We start from the raw sequence: 18,857 nt of genomic DNA, 5'->3' as shown, positions 1-18,857 counted from the left end.
ACTGAAACTGAGGAATAATTTTGGGAAAAGAGAGACAAGTACATCAAGAGCTACAAATACCAGTATGGAGGTAATCACTCAGAAGCTTGATGAAGCAAGAAACTGAGTTAAGCCTGAAAGGAAGCACCTCTGTGGAGAAGTCACATGTTCAGTTGGCTTCCAAAATTAATCCATCTGAGAAAACTGCCATAGAGCCAGAGCAGCAGATTGCAAGGTTGGGAGTGGACAAATTGCTCTAAATTGAGATGCTATGATGCTAGAGAGTTGTTCTACAGACATGTTATCAGATTCTTCTGGTTGCCATCTTTTCTGTATCTTTGGTGACTTAGAGTTCCTGGTGAGAAGTTAATAAAGACACACATTTCCTTGATCTTTTGTAGAAATTCATAAAGAGAAAAGGGGAGATTTTAGTGATCATTCAACAAATTTATATTGAGGGCCTACTTTGTGTTAGGTACTATACTAGGTACTTCACTTTTTAGTCTTTCCTAAATTATTTATACACCTTGTCCCTCATAAAGAAGTAAGGCTGCTAAGAAACAATAAGTAAAATATAAGATGGTATAAGTTTAAAACTCTTTTTCCTGCTCCTACTTTCAACTCTGTGCAATTCTGATTTTTATATTAGATGGACTCTACAACTTCCCCATCCTTCCGGTTAGGAAAATATAGGCCAGTCTGCTTGTAACTCCAGTCTGTAAATTCCAACTCAGATCAGCACATTTAATTCTCCAATCTCCAATTTAAATATCTCCTTGACAGATTAGATACCAAGTTAGAATGAGTCAGCCTGAAGAAGAGAGGAGGCGAAATGCATCTAGCACATCTCTTCTCTCTTCTCGCTGGTTTCTCCTCCAACCTCTTCCTGCAGGAATGAAGAGAATAGATGCAGGAGGCAAAGATAGCCTTCGGTTACTGGTCACTTAAAATGTCCATGGCAAGAAGAGCCCCAGGCTTGCAGATCTTTGGTTTTATCTAGTTCTAGATGTTGCTGATGACTTCTGCTGACATAGTGGACTTGAGTAGGTGAATAGATTTGCCTTGGGGCAATGCTCAGATCCAGCACCCTACTCACCAAAGACAACTGAAAGAGGCACAGCTAAGCCTCCATGCCCTACGGGCTCATCTACCTCTTGCCTTCCTCCAATCTTCTGCTGAAATGACAAGGACCATTTTTTGTCAAGGTCTTTTTTTGTCAAGGGTGCCTCATGGCAGCCCATCTCAAAAAGAACAGTGGGATTTCAGTTTATATTGGTGACTGAGTGACAACACAGCAGCATCAATGTCATTGAATGAAGAATTTATTGCTTCCATGTCCTAAGAGAAGGAGGTACGCCATTCCATGCTGGGCCTCATGGGGAAATACCAGGGTTTGACCAGGAGGCAGAAGCAGGAGTAAGGGAAAGCCTGGAAAAGAAATTTCACTTGTATTTCTGTGGGAAAGATAAAGCAGAACAGGGTGAGCAACTCAGGACTGGGTGGATGCTTAGTCATTTGCTTCTTGGCCTTGGGTTGACAAAAAGAAGGGGATGAACTCAACTTGGTGTGTGAATTAGAGAAAAGAGGTGTTTGGGCAATTGGTGTTTGGAATTGGTTGGTTTGCATAGGAAAGGTATGTTCCCATGTGTTCTCTTTCTAAGAGTTGGCTAGCCTTGGAAGGGGCAGTCTTTCCCTGGCCAGCAAGATTTTTAAGATGTCAAAACATCATAAAAGCCAAAAAGTTTTAAAAACCAACAACAACATGATTAATATTCCTTCATCCTGTGGTCCCTTTGCACACTTCTAGCCAGCCTTTCCAAATCTCTAGACCAGAAAGGGCACAGTCTCTACCTCCAGGTGCATCTCTTACAGTTGAGAAGACCATCAGATTCCTTCCCAAACTCCTACCCATCCATTCCCCTCTCAGGAAGCAGCTCTAAGGGGAGTGAGTACCTTGGGGGTTCTGTGCTCCAAGTGGGCTCCAGTCAGGGACACAAAGCCTTCCAGAGGCTGTCTCCTCTTTTTGAAGTCACCCTCATTATTTCTGTAGGATTGAACAGCAAGTTTCTACTTCTCATCCCTTCAAGAGAAACAAAAGGAAATCATCACCCAATGCTATGGACCGTCTCCTTCCCCAAATTGCTATGTCGAGGCCTTAGTCCATAATGTGACTCTATTTGGGAATGAGACCTATAAGTGGGTAATTAAACTCAGTGAAGTCCTAAGGACTGGGACTTGATGTGATAAGATTAGTGTCCTTCTGAGAAGAGACTCCAGAGAGCTCGCCCTCTCCTTCCTTTCTTACCCAGTCCACGCAGAGAGAGGCCACAGGAGGATGTGACAAGGCTGCATTTGTCACCCGCTGGTATCACCATCGAGAATGAGAATCCCGCTTCACAGCCAGGAATATTTAAAACATAATAACTCCCTGTGAAAGGGAGGGATTCATTAGCCACATGGAATCTGCTTACGAGTGAATTCTGACTGGCCCTGAACACCAGGCTGTGTGTTATATGGCAACTGTTGGGGGGAAATGGCAGCTCCATTGAACCTAGAGCCTTCCTTTTTCTGATTTTAATCCCACTGTCTGGTCGCCCTGTTTCTTCCCCCCAGCACATGCTGCCTGGAAACGACAGTTGCTGCAGAGAGTGACAAGGGGTCCTCCATAGGCCACAGCTTCCCGAATCAAGAACAGGTGCAGTCACACCCCCTCCGCAAACAAAGATATTTTGTTTGAATGGGCACAACGTGGAATAATGGGATGTATTAATAGCTAAATAGTGTCTTTATTAACAGTAGAACAGCTGGCAGTTCTCTATGACAGCGCTCATTCCAATCCATTTTATCCAATTGCAGAACTATAAGCATGCTCCACCAGGGGACCACACGCAAGCAATCAGCCATTCAACAGCTCTCTAATTGCTTCACAGTTGGAAGTGTGTTCTCCTCAGCCACTGTTATTCTTTCAGGAGGAATTGTTGGTGCACTAGCCTATCTAGAATCAAGTGCTGCTGATGCAGATAAGCTGCTTGAAGAAACTTCCTTTGTTTTATGAGGCCAGGCTAGCCCTCCCTCCACGGAAGGAGGCACTCCCTGGGCCTGGCTGATCAGAAATCCCGGGTGCCAGGAGGGAGGCTGCTGCGGGTCTCAGCATCTCTGTTATCTCCTAGCAAAGCGATGCCCCTAAAGAGGGAAAAATAAACTCCCAACTCATAAAGATCCTGTTAGGCCCTGCTTGAGAACCTTTCTTCCGGGCATCCTACTGAGCGGAAGAATAGATTCAGTGAGTCAGTACAGATGTCTAAAGGCCTGCTGCTGTGCTCCCAGGGTCTGAGGGTCTGGGAGGTATCAGTGTCAGGCTGTAATCAGGTTCCACAGGTAAGAGGGAGGAGGGACAGGACAGGATGGCAGGGGGGACGAAAATCACAACCCACGAGGCAAATTTAGAACAAGGCCCAGACCATCCAGGCAGATATAAAACTACCCCTAATTCATTCCTGAGCGTCTTTATCAAGGAAGGATGGGGTGAAATATGGCTTTAGAGCATCCGCAATGTCAAATAAAGGAGGCTGCGTTCCTTCCTTATTCTTTTCAACTACTGTTTAATTTTCTCCATGTGTTTGTTTTATTTGCAGTTTACCCAGCCTAAGAAAATATTGTTTGCAGAGCATTGTATTTCTGCCTTTTTACAGGGTAATTCCTGTTTGGTGAGTTTTCAAAGTATCCTTTGGGGAGAATATTAAAAAGCTCTTGACTGTATTTAGCCCAGACAAATACAGGCAGATATGAAATTATAAAATCTTCCTGATTTGCAGGGCTTTCTTTGTTCTCTGTGATCATTTGGGGATTAAATGACTCAGAGGAATAAGAGTTATTGTTTAGCATTTGCCAATCAGGCCACTGATCCATCTCGGGCTCACCCAAGTTATTGTTGGGACTTCTTGTTTTGTCCTCATTTGCATATAGCTCCAGATAATAAAATGATAGGTTACTCCAATTTATCTACCTCCAATTTTTTTCATTTCCCCCACATGGCTTTCGAGCTATATATATATATATTTTTTTTTTTTTTCATCCCTAGTGACGGTAATTTCTGAATAAAGAAACACATCTTTGGCCATGACAATAGATTCAGATGAAATGGAAATCATTGTCAGGAACAAAATAGACCCTGGAGAGCTCAGGACAGTGGAAATCACCCATTCACAAAGAAAGTCGCCTGAGCTTTCATGAAAGGCAACCGAATGCAGGAGACCCAGCAACAGACTCCAAAAGGAGGCAAAAGGTCATGTCTTTTATGGGAGCTCTTTCATGTCGCTTCCACGATGGGTTAAGGTTTCAGAGCAATCTAAATTCCCCACAAGAATTCTTAAATTCTCAGCCCTCCTGCCAAGAAAGTGAAGATGCATATGCATCTGTTTGGAAATCTCCCAAATGCATGTGCAGATTGGGCCAAGCCGCCTTCCCTGCCAAACACAGCGAGCCAGTCCCAGCCTCATGCAGAGGACTTCATTTTCAGGGCGAAGGCACCTGCAGACAATGCCAGGAAGGCAGGAGGGGGAGGCGAGGGTATTTTTGGCGACAGGATGCCAGGGTCTGCTTAGAGTGGAATAAACAAATCAGATTCCTCCCTAGTTAGTGTGGATATTTAAAGGGACACACTGAAACATGTCCATTTTTTTTTTAAACTAATATCTGCCTGGAAGACTGAATTTATCTCCCCCCCTTCACTCTACCCCCTACCCCCACCACACACCCACACCTAACTCAACATTACTGTCTTGCTGTTCGATTGAGTTCAACATCAGGAAAAGATGGTATCCCTGGCCTTTAGGATTCAGGGCTTCTTGACTATTTAAATCACATTCTACCATCTCTTGGGAAATGTAGAGGAGTTCAAAGAAATCTCCATATTTACCTCTGCTTAGACAGCTATTTTCAAGGGAATATCTGACTGGGAGTATCTGAACATGCCTGTGTGTGTTCCAGGGCAAGTTACTTCTTGTAGATAATCATGGCCACCATCTTTGCCCTCATGCCTTAGCTGGGTAATATTTTCATCTCAAAGTATGTCATATAGGAGTAGGAAAAAAATTGTGTTTTGACATCTTTTTAACCTTTTCCAATTTGGATTTCCACAGTAGTCTTATGAGATAGGGTAGTTATTATTCTTACAATAATCTACATATGGAGGTACCAATGGTTCAAAGGATACATCCATAGTCAGTGGTACCAGATGCTTCCCCACTAAGATGGCCAGTGCCTTCATCAGAGCATTCATTAATTTTTAGTAGAAGCAAGAGTTCAAAAGAGGCATTGAGTAAAATTGCATTGCTCCTGGAGTGTCAAAAGCCATGTGTCTTATCAGGATTTCCTGAGAGATCTTTGTCATCTTGGCAATTTCTTTCTTTTCTCTGAGTCCACCTGTGCACCCAGTCAGAGTCTATCTAAGTTTTAGATCTTTTCTTCACAGATTTCTGGTGTTCTTATCCCACGTTACTTCTAAGGCACATTCTGTGAGACTGTGTCCTAGTTTGTTCACCTGTGGTCCTAGTTTCCTTTTCCATATGAGTGATACTGACAACCTGAAAATGGTAAATCCTCTGATACCATTCTAATTCTCATTGCCAACTGCATGATGTTCTTGCCAATGCTGGCATAGCCATTTCCTGCTTTGGCTATGAGAAGGAATAGAAGGCGCCATCTGGGAAGAGTGACCGCCCTTCCCCTTGTGCCAGACTTGCCAGGGAGCTGCTGACCGTGTGTGCCCGAGGACTGGCTCCCCTCTCCTTGTGGCACCAAGCATTGCCACCAGCCCATAACCTGCTGGTTCAGCTGGAGGTCCTGTTCCCGTGGGCAGCGGGGAGGAAGAGGGGACAGGTGTCCTGACTACAGTGAGTCTAAAGTATGAGCTTATTCTTTGACTGTCTTCGTCATTCTTTTAAACTCTGTGTGGATTTGGTTTGGTTTTGGACTGTGGGGCCTGAGAGTATGACCGAGTAACTTTCTCCTGCTTTGATTAAGTGACTCCAAAGCTAATGTTTACATTGTCTGGGGTGAAACATGCCAAGATTACCTCAGGGCCTGCTGAAGCAGCGTCACATGTACCATTAGATTTATTCAGCTTCTGAATTTTTTTTTATTGAGGTACCATTGACATATTAACATCATATTAGTTTCAGGTATACCACATGATCTGATATTTGCATAAACTGCAAAATGGTCACCATAATAAGTCTAGTTAACATCCATCACCATACATAGTTGCAAAAAACCATCATTTCTTGTGATGAGGACTTTTAAGATCTACTTTCTTAAGCAATTTTCAAATATGCAGTGCAGTATTATTCCCTATAGTCATCCTGTTGTGTATTATATTCCCACAACATTGATTTTATAACTGGAAGTTTATACCTTTTGACCCCCTTCACCCATATCACCAACCTCCCGTATTCCATACCTCTGGTAACCACTAGTATATTCTCTGTATCTATGAGTTTAGGTTTTCCTGAAAGTGTATTTTTAATAATGAGAGATGAATTGGCTGAATAAATTATAGTACCTTTATTCGCTGGAATACCAAGAGCCTGCTGGAAAAGATGATGTAGCACTCTATTTTTTGACCTGGAAAGATACTAGTGACACAATAACATATATAAAATTATTCCACTTATGTAAAATTATAACTATTTATATCCATATATATTTATTTGTGTAGACAGATATCTAGAAGGCTATTTATAAATTAGGTCTGGTCATCTCTGGGTGGTAGATTTTGATATGACTAAAAATGTTTTCCTGTTGTAACTAAGGTGACAGATATATTAACTCCCCTTACTGTGGTAATAATTTTGCAATATGTACGTATATCAAATATTACACCGTATACCTTAAAATTACACAGTGGCTTATGTCAATCATATCTCAATACATTAGAAAATTATTATTTTCCTAATTGTGTGTGTGTGTGTGTGTGTGTGTGTGTATGATTTAAAATTTCTCAGAGTGAGACAATCTCATATTTAGTAGCAGAAGAAGGTAAAGCTAACTTCATTTTGAAAGATGTCTTGGTTTTTTTCATTGAGCAGCTTTTGCAGTTCCACTCTCTTAAGCAGTATCAGAAAGCATTTACAAAGTATGTATTTGTAACTGAGGCATTTTTAGACATCAAAGAGTCATTTACATGAACCTTAACCCTACCCTTCCATAGCAAAATAAAGGGGACCATGGAAGGCACTGACGAGCAAATAAAAATGAAACTTACATATTCAACAAACAAGGATAGTAAGTGTTGCTCTAATCCCTATTGCCTATTTCATTGGAAAGTCTGTGAAGGTACCAGTCAGAATCAATTTCCATATACATGATCTGGGTATGAAATTTTGAGTGGCTTAGATACAATTGCCATTGGGATCTTAGAATTCCAAAGGTAGGCAAGACCTGTAGGTCATTTAATTCAACTGCCCACCTAATGCATGATTCCCTTCCTGCATGTAGTGCTTATATTTAATGAGAAGGGAGCAAGGTTCTGATAATTTACAGTCTGCCAGAGCTCTCAAGAGAAAAGAATAGGCTTTTTAATCTCTCTGAGAATATGTTCAAAGCACTTAATGGCGTTTGCTGGTGCTTCTCAGGTGAATTCTTATAGCGTATAGTCTGGAGCACTGGGGGCAGGGGATGATGGTGGGAAGTAGGGAGGAGGGAGTCTTTGCAAGTTCTTAGGGCATGGTTGGAGAAGTATGGCGTGACTCTTAGATAAATAATGGCGATCAGCATTATTTCTTGGTGAATAATAATACATAAAGAATACGTGCACAGTTAGGGAAGAAGGAAAATCCAGGCAGGAGAGGAATCAAAGTATTTATGGAATGAGGCAGGACACATGGAGGGAAACATTGCCTCTAGAAGTAAGAATGAGAGGGAGCAGAAGATGATGGAATAAAGGTAACATTCACGAGAGAAGAAAAACTCAAATGACTTTTGAAAGGCCAACACTGGGATGTCTAAACAGCAGGAAAATCTGTGTTTCTGTGACAGGAAAATCTCAGGATCAACAAATCCAAAAGTGTCTTATTGTCCATATTCATACAATGCATTCACTAAGCACCTAGGCAGCAAAATCTTTTTCAGCTTGTCCAGAGATTTGCCTAAAAGGAAAAAACAGAACAAAAATAGGGATCTTTACCGGTGGCTCCTATATGATGTGTGGATAGAAATCAGAGGCCCACGAACTCGAATGGGGGAAAAAAAAAAACCACCTTTGTTTTGCCTAATCTGTAACTAAAGTTGATATTTCTTTCAATTATGAGTGTAGGCAAAAACCTCACACTAACAAGTATGAGAGGCACCTGTGACTTTGTCACCAATGAGACTCACCGAGACTTCTGTATCATACTACGGTTTCTGCAGGATTGTTGTGAATGCTGCTTACTTACCTCAGAATGACGGTAGGTATTGACCCTCTGCCCAATTCTCTTATTTCATGGGTTAATAAAAGAGCACATACATTGCTATATCACAAGTGTGTTTGTTTAAACATTGTGATAAGTACTTTTAAAGATAATTAAAACATATTAATATGAAATATCATTACATTGATAACTATATTCCCAGAAGAAACAGACGTATAGAAATGACCCTCAGGACACCTGCTCTGGGTCAGGGACGATGTGACTGTGATTCAAGTTGACAGACGCTCACATCACCATGCACATTTTGCGTGTTCCCTTTTTTCAGTAGGTCTAATGATCCCAAACCCAGTTGAAATCAGGAAAGCTTAAGCAAGGAGGTACAAATATCCCATTTGCTTGAAGCAATTGTATTTTGCCCACATTGTCTGCACCATCCCATGCATATAATGCTCCAGTGACAATCCCATCCAAATGGACAGACGGCAATGAAAGGGGGAAGAAATAAGGAAACTCCCATAGTTGTGGTGTGTGCGTGTTTCCAACAAAGGACGCACCTACCGAGCTCTGCCTCTTTGAGGCAGCCAGAGTGTGGAGCTTATAGCAGATGGTTCTGCTACGTCAAGCCCACAGCTGTGTGTTTCTGGCACAGGAACAATGTTTGAATTCCATACAGAAATTTTGTGAGATATGTTTCTTGTTGCCTTTTCATGAATTTTATTTGGTAATTTTTTTTAAACCATAAAGAGTCTGGAGACCATATTGAGAAAATGCTGGCAAGAGAAAGCTATTCGTTAGCTAGCCAGATTTATTTAGAGAGGATCAATCACATAGAATTCCTGGAAGAGAGGCAGCCCGTTGGCATCAACTGTGCATCCCGACCAAGTCAGAGGCTGTGCTGTAGCCACTGTTCTGCTCTCTTACTATTAAATTCTTGACCAAGCCAGGGAGGAGTGAGCATTTCTGTGGGCAACAAATAGAAGGCTAGGACTCCTCAGTATCTAGAAAACTCATTTATTCCCTGAGTTTGTCCAACACATAGCATTTCAAATTGAGGAGGCAAGACATAGATGACATTCACAAATTTTGGAGCAAAAAAGGTGCAGCGTTGCCTGGTTTTATAGAAATGGTGCCTGGTCACAACTGGGTCTACGATGAAGGATGTCTGCTGCCTTATTCTAGAACTACGTGAGATAAAATTATTGGAGGCTTTCTATGTCCACTGTACCCCATCTCCCTCCAGGGAACCTTTAACCTTGCACATGGGGTGTGTATGTGTGTGTATATGCATGTGTGCATGCCCAGACCCCAGTTCCATTTTGGCTGAGAATTCCTGATTTTTTCCAAGATAATCCAGCAAGTCCAAGTAAACCCAGACCTAGGACATGGGCGTCTCTAATTCCGACCACATGTCTAATTCAGCAGGACCCACTGATGTATTTAAAGAATCCTGAACTAGCCACTTTGTTTCAAGCAGAGATATGAATGTCAGGTGGGTTGTAAAACATTTTCTGTTTTTAAAGAAAATGCATACTCTCCCTCTGGAAGTCCTGTCATTTCCTCTGGTTCCCTAATCCTCAACTTGGTGTCTGAAATAAATTTTGGATCATTTCCACTGTGTTGTTGAAAGGCAAGGCCCTAAGGACTGCTACTGTTATCAGAGACGGGGTCCAGGGCCATCGAGGGCACTATTCACTAGTGAGCCTGGTGGTCTGCAGCTGGCACCAGCACTCACTCTGGGCTGTCTTAGGAGCTGTTCCTCTGACAGACAGGACTCTGCAACCAGGGTCAGCGCTTTGGCAGGTGCTCGCAGGGGCGGATTCTTCTGCCTCACATTTGATGGATAGACCAGAAGAATCTGGCAGTGAGATCCATATCAATGGCTTTGGCCAGCTTTCCTTTTCATGATTTTCTTGCCTTTCCATTCTGTGTGAGATTGAATTTGAAGTTGGTTCCATTCTATAGCCTATGGCAGTGGGCAAATGAGATGAAACTGTGCAGAGCCATTGCTGCATATGGCTTGCACGCCAAAGCAGATTTTTGAAAAACAGAAATGACAAGGGTGGTTGGGCCTGACTTGTTTGTTATAAGAGCTGAGCTTCCACTGAGGAGTTCTTCAGGGAGGCTGCGAGGAGGAGGAGGAGGAGGTGCTGGAGTTTTAGCAATCTTCGCTTAACTGGCTTTCCTGGAGAAAAAAATGAAAGTGTGCTTTCAGCTGGGTTTGTGAGGTTGCTTTGTCAGTAATCAAGAGGCTCTTTGGACTCAGCATCGGTAAAGAAAGCCAGAATAACCGGGGATGGCAACAACAAGATGATGCCATCTCTAAAGAACAGAAGCCCTCCCCCACCATACCCATCCTGGCCCCATCCTACCCACCTTCCACCACCAGGCAGGCAACTTTAGGAGCAGAGGACATCTCATTGATAATGTAATTTGCCATAAAATTGCCTCGTCCTTCTGATAATCTTACATTGCTGCTATTCCTTTTGCAATATTTTCTTCCAGTCTGTGGCTTGTGTTCTAATTTTCTTGACAGTGTCTTGCTCAGAGCGCATGTTTTGAATTGTAATCAAATTCAGCTAAGGGGTTCCTTATTTCATGGATTGTGTTTTTCGTGTCATATCTCACAAGTCATCCCCATTCCCAACATCATCTGGGCTTTTGCCTATGTTAGGTTCCAGAAATTTAACAATTTTGTGTTTTATATTTGGGTCAATGATCCATTTTGAGTTAATTTTTTGTGATGAGTGTAAGGATTATGTCTAGAGCCATTTTTTGGGGGGGGGCATGTGGCTGTCCAGTTGTTCCATCACCATCTACTTGAAAAGATTATCTTTGCCTGTGCTCCCATATCAAACATCAGTTAACTGTATTCACTTGGGGTCTATTTCTAGGTTTTCTTTTCTCTTCTACTGATCAATTTGTCTATTCTTTTGTCAGTACCACACTATCTTGATTGATATAACTTTATAGGAAGTCTTGAAATCGGATAGTGTCAGTCCTCCAACTTCGTTCTTTTCTTTTATTATTTTATTGGTTATTCTGGGTCTTTTGCCTTTCTGTGTAAACTTTAGAATCAGTTTGTCAATATCCACAAAAAACTTTCTAGGAATACTCTTGCTATTTCTTTAACGTGGAGTTTCTCAGAGTGACTTATCCTGGAGAAGTTTTGATAAATCCTAATGTCCAACCAATCAACAGCTCCACCTTCAAGAATTCTCCTGTAATTAGGCTAGGGAGTGAGGGAGAGAATCCAGTGGGATTCTAATATATCACCAGGGCTGGAAACTATGCACTCATTTTCATCATCATCGTAACAACTGTAATGCCAGTACATTCTCTTAAAATTTCTCTGTAAATTCCTGGCTTAGATAGAATGTTCTCAGGAACATGCCTTCTGCCTCTTCCGGCATGGCTGTGCACTTTCTAGATGTTCCTCATTTCCTGTGGCTTGCACTGTGCAGGGAGAAGCTTGACCTACCTCAGACAAAGTTGCATATGAGGACAATTTTTTCTTCTGATGCAAATTCTACAGCCTCCCCCATTCCCTTTAGTGACAGTTTTTAAAGGAAAAAAAAATCTTTCTAAAAAGACTATGATCATGATCTTATTCTAGATTTGAATCAGTGATCAGATATAAAATCATGGTGATACCCGCTCTCAGAACTCTTGCTCATGTCTACATTTTCTCCACCCAACCCTGCCAACCTTCTTTTCTTTCATTTTCATTTTCTCTTTTTCCCTTGTCCTTTTCTTGTCCATCATTCTATCCTTTGTCTTTAAGGATCACTTACCTGCTATCATCCTGTCCCTTGCATTTTTTCATCTTCTCACCCTCCCTTAACCTTTGTTTCTTGGTCTAGGGTTCCTGTTCTCAGAAAGGGTTCAAGAAGGCAGTTTAACTTGTTCATTAACTCTGGCTGGGGGAGGAGGAGCAGATTTGCATGAATAAAACTGAGTAATCAGAGGTTGATTTAATCAAAGAAAGAGCCCATGTGTGGAGCATGAACGTACTTGGGATGTGACCTTGGAGACGTTATTCAGCTACTCTAGGGCTTTACTTTCCTCATCTGTAAAAAAGGGACCTGGTGGCATGTGCCTCTTTAGGTTGTATGTGTCCATTAAATGAGTATATGTTTAGCTCTCTACTGGTCAGGCAGTTAACTGTTCAGTAATTGTTACATATGAGTATCATTGCTACTCCTAAGGTTAGTGAGTAGCCCTTCTGATGGGAGAGGGAAATGATTGCTTAAACAACCAATAAGAACAATTCATAATTTATGCCTGTATTGTTTTGATGGCAATGTTATTCACTTATGTAAGCTAACATTTCCTTTCCTGACACCTAATTTGCTTATAAATATCTGTATTCACATCCTAGGTGAGTTTCCAAGTGAATAATTTTTTTTAAAGTAAAGCTACTCCTATTCCTATGGGTCTGCCATGGAATTAAGTGGTTGAAATTTGTTAATCTGCGTGTGACTAGTCTCTGTATCATATATCCTATATCATCTCCTAGAACTCTGCTTTCCCCGTTTGTGGCTGCTGTCATCTGCTGACAGCCACCAACATTCAACTACCTTGAATCTTTAGATCCCATAATAAATGAAGGGGATGTGAGCTGAAAGTAGTGATACCCTCCTTTCTCACTCATTCTTACCGAAGAGAAGGACTCAGAAGTCACATGGTCATAAGAAGTTTAGAGTAATATGGCCAGATGGGGCTGCCAGGATATGTCTCCTTTCCTCTAAAACCATATATGTTCACAGGAAAACTTTTATGGGGAACCCCTTCTTTGCCTATGGGACTAGCTCAAGTGAGATATGGGTAATCATTTCATCTATGATACAAGTAAGGGACCAGTCATTTTAGCCCAGGACTGGGGGATTTCTTGGAATATGGGAATCTCATTGTGAAAATAAGGACAGTCCTGGGCCAACTGGGTGGCTGGTCATCCTAGAAATAAGAACTACACATTGGATAGAATTATTTAACTATGAACAAAATATTTCCATGTTGATTGATATATAAAAGTGAAATAATAGATTCTGAGATATAAAAAAAGTTTTCTAATTTGCACTGGGGCCTATGCCTGACCTCCTTCAAACCCTGTTCTACTTCCCATCTCCATAAACATAAGTCCTCAGCTTAAGAAGTGAAACTCCCTTCTCTATATTGAAGGATGTTGTGTTAGTTATCTATCGCTGTGTAACAGATGAACCCACAAAAACAACATAATCATTTGTAATCTTCTGGTTTCCATTGGGTTGGGAATTCAGACAGGTCACAGCAGGGATGCCTTCTATCTGCTCCAACTTGTGAGGGCTGAAATCACCTGAGAGCTGAAAGGTAGAAGAGCTGAGACCTGAAAGCCTTCTTCCAGGATGGTTCAATTCCATGACTTCTCCATTAGGCTGCCTTCCATTGGGTTGTGGTGTCCTTACAACATGGCAGCCAACTTCCTGTGAGAGCTGGTAATCCAAGAGAGAACATGGCAGGAATGGAAGTGCCTTTTAGGAGCTGGCCTTGGAATTCCCATGTCATCTCTTCCACTGTGTTTTATTCATTGGAATTGAGTCCCTGGTGCATTCCACAGCCAAGGGGAGAAGTGAGATCTACTTTTTTTTTTTTTTTTAAGATTTTATTTATTTATTCATGAGAGACAGTGAGAAAGAGAGAGAGAGACACACAGGCAGAGGGAGAAGCAGGTTCCATGCAGGGAGCCTGACGTGAGACTCAATTCCAGGTCTCCAGGATCACGCACTGGGCCAAAGGCAGTGCTAAACTGCTGAGCCACCCAGGCTGCCCACGTTCTACTTTTTAAAGGTAGGAATGTCACACAATTTGTGGGTATATTTGAATACCTAATATGTTATGAACAGATTCCTCTGAGTGTAGAGCACCGGTGGTGGTATGATGATGCAAATCTTCCTCAAATGCTGGTTTCATTCTAAAAGTAATAATAATACAGTAGCTTACAATAACAGAGTACTTATCTTCCAGACACCTCATGGGCATTCTCTTGCTTATAATGCACACCACACTAATGCACTGGTTTTATTATTATACCTGTTCAGCAGATGAAATGGAGGCCTACTCAAGCCTACATACAGAGTGGTTAAATAATTTCCCCTAGGTCACACAGTAAGGGCTAGGGCTGGGGTTCAAACACAAGTAAGCCAGCTCCAGAACGCTTTGGCTATGTGTGATCACATTACAGTGATTTTTTTCCTCTGAAATCTAAGAAGACAAGTTTTATGATTTCATCAGATTATTTAATGACTCTCTCTAGTGGTCTGTGTAAAAATCCTATCCACCTCAGTGAGTTCACAGTTTCTGTTTAATCTTATGTCAGACAACTTTGGCCATCATAAGAAATTATATTTTGGAAGGGAGAGTCAGGGGGTTGTTTGCAAGCTATTGAAAACCTTGTGGGTGTGGTGAGGACTGCCCTGTCCACCACAGGTGGCCATTTTGAGATCAGAAGGAAGTAATGAATGAAAGCAGTATGAAATCCATGAAAGTCTCTTGAGTTAATACATGTTTCCTCACATAAGGTGGCATCTCTGTGTCCTGTTCTGTTTCTGTTTCTGTCTCACAACCTGAAGCAAAATAAAATGACATTAAGATAATTTGGAGAGTCATTATTAATTTGGATTCAGCTCATGAAGACTCTTGGGGTTTTCTCCATTGAGTGTTTTTCTTGAGTAGTTTTTTTTTCTCCCACCTGCTCCCCAGTGCTCTATGAACTTGCCAGCTTAATGTTAGCGAGACTGGCAAAGTCCAAAGGTGCTTATTGTTTATTAGCTGGTGAACTCCCACTGAATGGCTTGCTGCCACCCTCACCAAGGCATGTTAATGCATGACTTGACTTCGGCTGGAAGCATTGATGGCTGATGAGGTTTAGTACAGCCATCCAAAACTTAAAGATGGACTTGAGCTTAAGGAAATTAATTAGATGCAGAAGAGAATGACAGCTTAGAGGAGGAAACAGCAAAACAAACCAACCATGCAACTGGTCTATTTTATTTAGTTAACTGACACCAGACTTACTACATTCCAGCAACTATTCTAAGCGCCTTTGAAATATTAACTCGTTTATCCTCATAACCACCTTTGAGCTCACAACCCCTTTATGGGTCTCATTTTAGAGATGAAAATTTGCTCCGAAGCCCAGAGCCGTTGAGTCACTTGTCCAAGGTCACAGGACTCATGTGGACCAGAGCTGGATTCCCGTCTGGGGATTTTCACTCCTGAGAGTCCTGCTGAAATGTGGCCTTGTGCAGTTTTGCCTCAGACACAGGGCTACTCCAGAAGGATTGCATCATGGCTGATCTCAGAATAAAAGCCTATTTCTCATCTGAATGCCCTGGTAGGCATTTCCCATAGAGAGAAAGGGGGGGGTGGTGGGGGGGAGTGGGGGGGTATGGGATGCTCTGCAGCCAACCAAATGTCAGTAGCTAAAAACTCTAGCTCCAATTGATATATACTGCAGCGTGCTGTCTGATATTTCCCAGATGTGTGGATATAATATTAGAAGAGCATTTAATGTAATAGTCCTTTTGGCATTTAAATATGGGTGACAGGAACTCTTTAAGGCTGCCTAAACAGAGCACACAGGTGTTAGGAAAAACAGCTGTTAATAAAGGCCAGGTCTCTTCCAACAGAGAGAGAAATGGTGCAATAAAAGGGTTATAACCTTATGTTTTTAGGCTTATGACCTTTGTTTCATTAGGTGAACCTTTAACTGTGATAAACATCCACTTAAATGAATATCATTTCCTTACAATTACAGAAGGGTCATACATAATACACTAAGTCCCCTTGGCAGCCTACGTGTTAGTCATGCATATTTCATGAGCACTTTTATTCCCCAAGTCACTTTCAAGCAATGCTCAATCCCATGGCTTTGGTGCCTAGGAGATAAAGGTCTTGTCCGTAAAGAGATCTCAGAGCAATTATTGTAGCTCTGCACTTTATCAAGGAGAGCAGCCAAATGACCTGCTTGCAACATCTGACCAGCACCATTATCAATTTTCTTAATATATGTGATTCCTCTTATTTATCACTGGATATGAGAAACATGTTCCTTGGTTTTATTTGCCTGATTTGAATTGTTTGAATGATGCTGAATGATATAAGGCCATTGGCCCTAAAGAGAACACTCATAGCCATCTAATGAATGTAAAAAGAAAAAAAAAAAGTCGTGTCCTCGTGCCTACAACATGCTCAATACTTGTGGGGCAGCAAAAAATAGATCACGGTCCACGGAGCATGGCCAGGCAATCTAAGTGAGTCGACATCTGTTTGTGCAATGTGATGTTTTTCCCAGCTGCATCAGCTGGTGGGAAATAAAGTGTTGGAATGATAATAAGCAGAAAGGAAGTTTGCAGTAACAGTGAAATATAAGCCTCTTTATAGTCTCAATATCTTTTGTGGGCAATTTCCCTTGTTCTCTTCAAGACTATTGAGTTCATCAAGACGGCTTCATCGTTTTTGAGATCTCCTTCCACACTTGGAATATGACTGAAGAAACGTGAATCCCATCTGCCAGCTTTCACAGGTCAACTTTCTGGCTTGGATAAAACCAAAAACCGTTTACTTTTTTTTTTTTTTTTTTTTTTTTTAATGATAGCTTTAGAAATCTCAGCAACACAGAAAGTAACTTCCTTGTCTTTTGCTCCTCCTGCAGTCTAGCCTGCCTTGTTAGCTTTTACTGTAAACCTATTAAGATCGAGGCCAGGTCATGATCAGGGTATTGAATGCTATCTGTTGATTCAGCATCCCACCTTCCCAACTCCATCCTGCCCCAGATAGATTTGGGTTGGGAGCCTTTGTGTATGTTGGGTGGGGGTAGCAAGGGAAGAGAGAGAGAGAGAGAGAGAGAGGTTTCCTTTAAACCAGCTAAATTAATATTTACGTTGTTCCAATATTAGAGAAACCACAGAAAATTATTAATCTGAAAAGGTTATAATTATCTTTAAAATGGCGGCAGCCATTGAAATGTAAATCCTAATGTGTGGGGGAGAGGGCTCCTGTTCTTGGTGCCTGGGGCCGCCTGCCCGGCTGCCACAGCTGCAATTGATCATTCGGAATCAAAGGCAGAGGGAGACATCTCTGATGGCACAACCAGGGAGGGGGGGGACACTAGCAGAGAAAGATGCTCTGTTCTTTGGGTCTGTTATCAAAAAAAAAAAAAAAAAAAAAAAAAGCCAGAGCGTGTTTCAAATCTCTCTTCTGTTGAATGTGCAGCCCTTCAAAGCTTACCCACAATAAATAAAGTTTTCAAAACCCATAGACTCGAAAAGATTTATTGAAATTTCCTCTGAATTAAGCAGCCTCTCTCTTTCCTTGCCTTCCCCATTCCCCCCCCCCCCCCCCAGTCTCTCTCCCTCTCTCATTACTGAGGCCGGCTCAGTTTGAAACAAATGTGAATTAGATGATAAAATATGACACATCCTTAAACTCCTTTAATGCTTTCATTGATGGTATGGTTACTTTTTGGCCTGCACTTCTGCTAAGAGAATGTATTGGTTCCATTGTTAAAGACCCTGCCTTCTAAAGAAGAGAAGAGGAGGGCAAGGAAGGAAGACCCCCGTGATGAAGCAGGGACAGAAGTGTGAATTCCCTGTGTTAGGCACAATCCCAAGGCCAAGGCTTCAGGAATTCACCAACAAATGACAGGAGACAACTGGAATCTCCCCCGGTCCCTGAATATTACTGACTGTGTAGACATTTCTCAAGGTCCATTAAATTCTATTTGACGTACATTAAAAAAGATTTAATCACAGATGCCAGTCAGCTAACCAACCCATTAATCTAGCTGTTTTTCCTAAGAAAATTGTATTTAAAAAGGTCTTTTTTCCCCAATTTAATTTAGTCATCCTTTTAAATTTCATGTATTTATCATGTAAATGCGCCTTATTTGCAAAAGAAAAGCGCAGGATTCAATGAAATAAATAGTTATTTCATTAAAATGGATACAAAAAACCCTGTGATTAGGGTAATTAATTTGCACACTAAAAGCTATCTTCCTGGTTCAGATCATTAATATTGATGGCCTTCGATTTTGTTCTCAGTAATGTTCCTTGAAATATACTCAGAACTGGCACCGAGGCTGAAAGAGCAGCCGTTGGAACACAAGTAAAAATGAGGCATCAGTGTGCGTTTGGGCCTCCCGCTCTTCCCTCTTCTTCGACCAAGAACTAGCTCGCAACGTGAAGTCCTGTGTCCTGTGTCCCGAAATAAACTGGGCAAGTGCTGTCTGAACGGGTTGGTGCTGTTTATTTTATCTCGAACGTCAGTTATCGATGCCTGCCACTTATTGACATGTGTCTTCTTTGGGAGGAGAAAAAAAAACATTTAAATTGCAAAATAACGTTACAAGAGATTATGTCTAGCTACCACATACTGTTACACACAGCATTGCCAGATAACAAGGCAAGGGCTGTCAATATACCTTTCTCATTA

The 18,857-nt window shown here is 41.6% G+C and overlaps 1 long non-coding RNA gene across 1 annotated transcript; it reads left to right on the top strand.

Moving 5' to 3' along the window:
- The first annotated feature begins 437 nt into the window (after positions 1 to 437).
- LOC144322011 (uncharacterized) lies at positions 438 to 17,508 on the top strand. The gene is made up of 6 exons (XR_013387574.1): positions 438 to 2,674; positions 3,615 to 3,699; positions 7,190 to 7,263; positions 8,294 to 8,426; positions 15,539 to 15,759; positions 16,851 to 17,508. It is a non-coding gene; the product is annotated as an uncharacterized LOC144322011 (long non-coding RNA).
- Positions 17,509 to 18,857: the final 1,349 nt, after the last annotated feature.

Source organism: Canis aureus, chromosome 10, assembly GCF_053574225.1.
Source record: "Canis aureus isolate CA01 chromosome 10, VMU_Caureus_v.1.0, whole genome shotgun sequence".
NCBI lineage: Eukaryota > Metazoa > Chordata > Mammalia > Carnivora > Canidae > Canis > Canis aureus.
Note: the sequence above shows the minus strand (reverse complement) of the source record. Positions and strands in the feature narration are given on the sequence as shown.